Here is a 7,345-nt window from a genome sequence, read left to right as displayed (position 1 = left end):
ATGACAAAATTGAATTCGCATTAATCATCCCCAAACCTGCTAAAATTCGAACAAATGATTTTTCATCAAGAGGTTTTGTAAAAATATCAGCAAGTTGTTCAGTTGTTTTGACAAAATGAATTTCAATATTCCCATCTTCCACATGATCTTTAATAAAATGATATCGAAGAGCAATGTGTTTTGTCTTTGAATGTTGTACTGGATTGTGACAAATGCGAATTGCACTTTGCGAATCACAATACAAGGGAATCTTTTTCATGTTTATTGCATAATCACGAAGTTGACTCTGAATCCAGATAATTTGCGAAGTATAAGCAGCCGCAGATATGTATTCTGCCTCAGCGGTTGATATAGCCACACAAGTTTGTTTCTTTGATTGCCAGCTCACTAACTTTCCATCCAAAAGTTGACATCCACCAGTTGTACTTTTTCTGTCCAAAGTACATCCTCCTAGATCTAAGTCTGAAAAAGCTTGAATGAAGAATCCTGTTTTCACAGGATACCATAGTCCTAAAGAAACAGTTCCCTTGAGATAGCGAAAAATATTTTTCACTGCAGTCAAATGAGGCTCTCTTGGATTAGCTTGAAATCTAGCACAACAACAAACCGAAAACATAATATCAGGTCGACTTGCAGTTAAGTACAATAAAGACCCTATCAAGCTACGATACAGTGTTAGATCAACAGCAGGAGCATCTAACGAAGGAGTTAGTCTTGTTCCTACTGCCATAGGTACTCTGAGCTTTGTGCTATTTATCATTCCAAACTTTTCAAGCAAGTTCTTCGTATATTTTTCTTGATTGATTAAGATTCCTTCTCTGTTCTGCCTTATATTTAAACCAAAAAAATTATTAATTTTTCCCATCATGCTCATTTCAAACTGACTTTTCATTAAATTTTCAAATTCAATTGACAATGCTGGATCAGTTGAACCAAAGATAATATCATCAACATAAATTTGAACAAGCATTAGATGACACCCAACTTTCTTGCGAAATAATGTGGGGTCAACTGATCCTTGTTTAAATTTAGATTGTTTCAAGAAATTTGTAAGTGTTGCATACCAGGCCCTTGGTGCTTGTTTTAACCCATATACAGCTTTGTCAAGGACATACACATGATCAGGATACTCACTGTTTACAAACCTTGATGGTTGTTCAACATACACTGTTTCTTCGAGTTTTCCATTTAAGAATGCACATTTAACATCCATTTGATAAACATCAAAGTCTTTGTGAGCTGCATAGGCTAAAAATATGCGAACTGCTTCAAGTCTTGCAACAGGTGCAAATGTTTCTTCATAGTCAATGCCTTTTTGTTGCGAATAACCTTTTACCACTAGTCTTGCTTTATTTCGAATAATATTGCCATCTTTGTCGGTTTTGTTTTTAAAAATCCATTTTAATCCAACAATTGAAACATCAGAGGGTTTAGAACCCAATCTGAGTGTTCCATAGCATTCTTGACAGTTTTTGGCTCTATTTTCGAAATAAAAACATTAAACATACAAAGTTCTTGGTTTGCATTTAGTACCTCATTTTTCGCACGAATTTGAGCTCTAGTCAACACACCTTCTTGTAGATTTCCAATTACCTGTTCTTTTGGATGATTTCTTGTCCATTTCTCGAGTGGTGGAAAATTTGGATCAAATTCTAATGGTGCATCTTCAAACATTTCTTCATTTTCAGATCCTGCAACAGAAAAATTATCATTAATTTCATGAAATTCTTCATTATTATCAAGATTAATTGTGTCTGTTTCATCGTGCTCCCCCTCAACATGATTTGTATCTTGATATTCTTGTCGATTTTGCAAATGCTCCCCCTCAACTTGATATTCTTGTAGATTTTGCGAAGGCTCCCCCTCAACTTGATATTCTTGTAGATTTTGCGAAGGCTCCCCCTCAACTTGATGTTCTTGTTGATTTTGAACATCTGATGTGCTTTCATAGGTTATCGTTGATTCATCAGTATGTTTTGAGGATTCTGATGTTTGACTATCAGGAGCATTATTTTTTGCATCAATGGCCCTATCAGGAATTCCTAAAATTAAGTCATAATCAAAATCATTGATTTCAGAATTATCAATTGGAGTATTTGAATCCACAAGTATTGGTTTATTATCAAATTTACTATCAATTTGTTTAAGATAGTAATCATCAAATGTTAAATTGAAAGTTTCTTCAATTTTTCTTGTTCGTTTGTTGAGCACTCTGTATGCAACTGAATTCTGCGAGTATCCTAAGAAGATGCCTTCATCAGCTTTAGCTTGAAACTTGGACAAATTATCTTTTAGATTCATGATAAAGCACCTGCAACCAAAAACATGAAAGAATTTTACATTAGGTTTTTGATTATTGATTATTTCATATGGAGTAACATTAAATCTTCAATGAATGAATGATCGATTTTGAGTAAAACATGTTGTGGACACAGCTTCTGCCCAAAGATATTGAGGTAGATTCACATATGTTAACATGGTTCTGGCAGCTTCGCATAGAGATCGATTTCTTCTTTCAACTACACCATTCTGTTGTGGTGTATATGGTGATGAGAAATTATGCAAAATGCCTTTGCTTATTAGAAAACTATCAAGAGTTTGATTTTTAAACTCACAACCATTATCACTTTTAATTTTTCACACATTCTTCTTCAGACTAACTTCAATCTTTTTGATAAAATCAATCATCGTCTAAGCAACTTCAGATTTCAACCTGAGAAAAAACACCCACATAAATCTAGAGAAATCATCTACAACAACTAAAATATACCGCTTTTTGTTTATTGTTGCAACAGTTAATGGTCCACATAAATCAATGTGAAGAAGTTCCAATGGATCTACTATTTTTGAATCTATCACAATCGGATGACCCTTTCGATGTTGTTTTCCTTGTTCGCAAGCTGCACACAAAGAATCATTGTCAAAATTCAGTACTGGTAATCCTCGAACTAAATCTTCAGTTACTAGATTATTTATATTTCGAAAGTTCAAGTGTGACAATCTTCTATGCCAAAGCCAACTAAGATTTCCATTAATTGTAATCTTATCCTTCACAACATTCGCATTTTTGATAACTAGTTTCCATTTTTGAACTGGAATTTGCGAATTATGAGATGATGCACTCTCAATTGAAGAATTATTTGTGTACTTAGCAAATGCACATTTGGTTTGTTCTTCTGAAAATTTTCCACTTTGATATTTCTTTCCTTTCCCTTCAAACCAATGATTGAACGTTCTAACATCAGATTTTCCTTTTGTATATGAAACTGTCACAACTGGAAATTTTGAGCCATGTAATCTATACATTCAAGTTAATGTGAATCAAAAACTTCAATCAAATACATCATACAAGTACTACAAACAGTCATCAAACAATTGGAAACCCTAAAAGTTCTTGTTTAGGTACACCTTGGACTAGAACTTCCTTCTTGGATCCAAATAGACCAATAAGCTTCCAAATAGACTATCATGGGCTTAGAACCCTAATTGGGCTCTAATTGGACCCACACTAACTTATTTCAACATTTTGGGCCATGTTGGGCCTAGAAGGAAATGAATTAAAAGCCTTGATACATGAATAACCTAAACTAGTCTAATAAAAATGGAAAAATCATACCACACTCCTTTAGACTTAAAACACACCCTAATTAACACTAATATTGGGCTTGGGAGCAAAAAGCCCAAAAATTTCCTTTTCCTTCCATGTTTTCGGCCCACATCAAGCCCAAGAGGAGGGTTTGACTTTCCCATGCCACCTCATTATTGTCCATAGGATTTCCATGCAAGATATTCCCTTTTCCCATGCAAGTATCACTTCAAAATCACCTCACTCCTTCCTCTCTCTCACTCTCGGCCGAAACACACACACACACTCACAAATCTCTCAAATTCTCTCTAGATTACTCAAGAATACTCCCTTCTCCCCTCTCCAAAAATCTCGAAAATTAGGAGGCATTCAAGAAGAAATCTCCACAAAATTCTTCATCTAAGGTAAGAGTTGCTTGAATCTATGAACTAAATTCTTTGTTTTATCAAAATCCTTTCCTAATCTATGCAAAAATCGTGATCTTGCATCCTAGAACCATCTCAAAACTCGAGATCTTCATCAAAGGGAGCTAAGGCCAAAAACACTTCATTTTCCTTCCATTTTCTTTGCAAAACCGAGCCCCCACACCCAAGGTGAGCTTCATACCCCCTATTTTCTGTTTTTATGAGTTTTTTTTTGGGGGGGTGGGAATACAAGTGAAAGTGTAGATCTATACGTGTTTTGCATGCCTTGTATGATTTCCATGCTTATATGTATGCTTTTGTGTGTTATAATGTTGGATCTAGCCCTAAAACCCCTCAAAACCGAGATATATCTTGTGTGAAATGATTTTAGCTTCAAATATATTTCTACATACAAAGTGTTTCAAGAAAAATGGCTAAGTGGTTTAGTAACAATTTTCTTTGGATTAAAAACACAAATTTTGGGCCTAAAATGTGAAAAATACAAAATTAAGGGTCCAAATTGGCATATCACGAATTCTGCTGGATGAAGTGTGCCAAAACAGTTTCCATAAATCAATTTCTGGAAATATACTCATTTAGGGGATTAAAAACATAAATTCCAAGCTTAATGGGCTAAAATGACATTTTTGGCCCAATGAGGCCCATTATGCGAATTTTTCTGTTTTGGAGGGCCAAAACTGTGATTTTCTATAAAACAGTGGACTATAAGTGTTCCAAATCCTTTTCAAAGGTTTAAAATGCTTTTAAATTTAAAAAGGACCAAAGTTGCAAAAATTTTCCAATTTGGGCCAAAATTGCCAAAGTTGCGAAAAAGAAGGGTTAAAACCGAGAAAACTGCATTTTCAGGGACTTAAACTGTTTTCTATGAAAAATATGCTGAAAAATATTAATTTCAATAATTTTTGGTGGTAAAATGTCAAGAAAATTTGTTTAAGGACCAAACCGGGAAGTATTTAATAAAAGGGTTGAAATGTAAATTTTACAAACAATGAGGGGCTGAAAACAGAAAAATTTCAAGACTAATTCAATATACACAATTTGATCAAATAATGGCACCGCGGCTTTCGACGAAATACAATACATTACAATACCAAAAGTCGTTGTTAAACGAATTGGTTCGGTCTCGAACCAATAGAAATCTACAACTACTAACACTACGACACTACTACACTACGGTTCATACAAATAACGTTTGGGAACTTAGCTTACATACGAGTGTGCACAGACGTCTACGCACCATCTTCGGGCCCCAAAAGTGTAAAATCTTGCTTGTTGGGCCTAGCTAGCCCAATGACCTGATCTTAAGGCCCGAAGACGCATATTTTCTACGAAGTGTTGAGTTTCACCGACTTGGCACAACGTAGAGGGACTTTCAATGGCTTGTATACCACTGGTCCCCAAGGGTCCTTGGTATTGCTAGAAAAGTCTGCATATTTTGCGAGGCGGGTCGGGGACCCCTCGTACGCATATTATCCCCAACCGATTAATAGAGTCATCGAGGCCTTCGTGTCCTCTTACTCTTCGGATGTGGGACGACACATAGTCAGGGCGGCTGGATAACGTGATTTGTACGAACGACGCCTTCGGGATCGTTAGTATTACTATGAACTGGGCGTTTGTGTAATGCGGGTTTGTAGTAAATAATCATGCTCAAAAATAATCCAACGTCGCCTGGGAATGACACTCCTATCTTTGTAATGGTTTCAACGCAACTTAACGGATTTTAAAGGATTAGGAAAACATCGGGTTTTCCTAGGTTTTTCAAACATATCGGATTCGAAACGCATATAATTTTTAATAAACAATTTTCACAAGTACAGAAACAAACAGGCATACCTATAGATCTTCACAAACATTTTCGAAAGTTTTTCATTTCAGAAAATATCGGATTTTCTGGTGGTTTTCAACAATACAAACATTGGATTTCAAACATTACTTATGAACTCACCAACATTTCATATGTTGACGTTTTTCAAAATACTTGTATTCTCAGGGAACCAGTGAATCAAGGGAAATCATATTCAGTGACGGTTGCAGTTTATCTATGTATGAATTGAACAATTTAATTTTTGGGAAGGTAATGTTTAACCAATGAATTTCATGTAAACGCTACTGGTTGTACTGTATTGATGAATGGTGACGAATGTTGTTATGTTTCATATATATTCAATGTTATGGTATTCAATTGAGTCACGACAGCCCCCGGACGTTTCCGCCGTCTGGTTCGGGGGTGTGACAGAAACTTTGGTTGTTTTCGATGCTGAAGGATTTCGAAAATTTGGTTGTTTTGGTGAAAATTTCATTTTGACTTGAGTTGAGTTCTTCAAAGCTGATGAAGTATTCGTGAATTTTCCAACATTTTGAAACTTTTGATTGTTTGCAAATTTTTGCGAATTCTCAAATTTTCGATTGTTGTCATATTTGCGAACATATGGAACCTTGTCAACAGAGTTTATTTGTTTATGAAAACTTGATGATGTTTTTGAAATTTGTTCTTTTTCATCTCTTGATTTTTCTTTAGACACTACTTGCCAGAATATTGTTTTTCTTGCTTTTCTTTTTGAAACATTATTTTCTGTTGAAAAATTTCCAACCATCAATTTGAATTCATGAGAGTTTAGTTTCACTTCAACCTTTGATTTTTCATCTTTTTCAAAAACTTTGTTTGATTTTTCACCTTTAACCACCCATTTTTGTGTTGATTTTTGTTTTTGAAAGACATAAGGATTTTTGGTTAAATTGTTTTCTTCTGTGTTTTGATTTGCGAAAAAACCTTCAGTTGTGGACTTTTGATTATCATTTTCACTCATTTTATTAAAATCAGGATGAACTTTCTCAGCATTTCCAGTAGTTACAAAAACTTGATTTGGAAAAATGGTTTTATCAGTACATACAAAATTTGGATATACCACAGTGTTGGTTTCCAAATAATGTGCGCCTTTATCATTTAAAATTTTATCAAATTCTTTTGTATTTTCAAACACTTGATCAACTACAACCCTTTGAGGTGTTTCAGTTGAAAATTTCTTTTCTTCTTGATTTATATCCGTGTCATCAGTTTTCCAGCTTTCAACTTCCACATTATCAAACATACAATGTTGCGAAGTTGAAGGTTTATCAATTTCATCCTCTACTATAGAATCAACTATTATTTCTTTACCTTTGATCTTAGATGTGATATTAATGATTGACAATTGAGAACAATCAACCTCTTCTTCCTCTTCTATCTCACTAATTTCACTCACATTATCAGAATTTTCATCAATATCAGCATAATTCAGTTGTGAGCCAAGCGTTGAATTTTCAGTTTTCTTTATGATTTGCACTTGTTCAC

This window comes from Lactuca serriola, chromosome 1 (assembly GCF_051521515.1).
Source record: "Lactuca serriola cultivar US96UC23 chromosome 1, Lser_US96UC23_V15, whole genome shotgun sequence".
NCBI lineage: Eukaryota > Viridiplantae > Streptophyta > Magnoliopsida > Asterales > Asteraceae > Lactuca > Lactuca serriola.
This window is presented reverse-complemented; position numbering follows the sequence as displayed.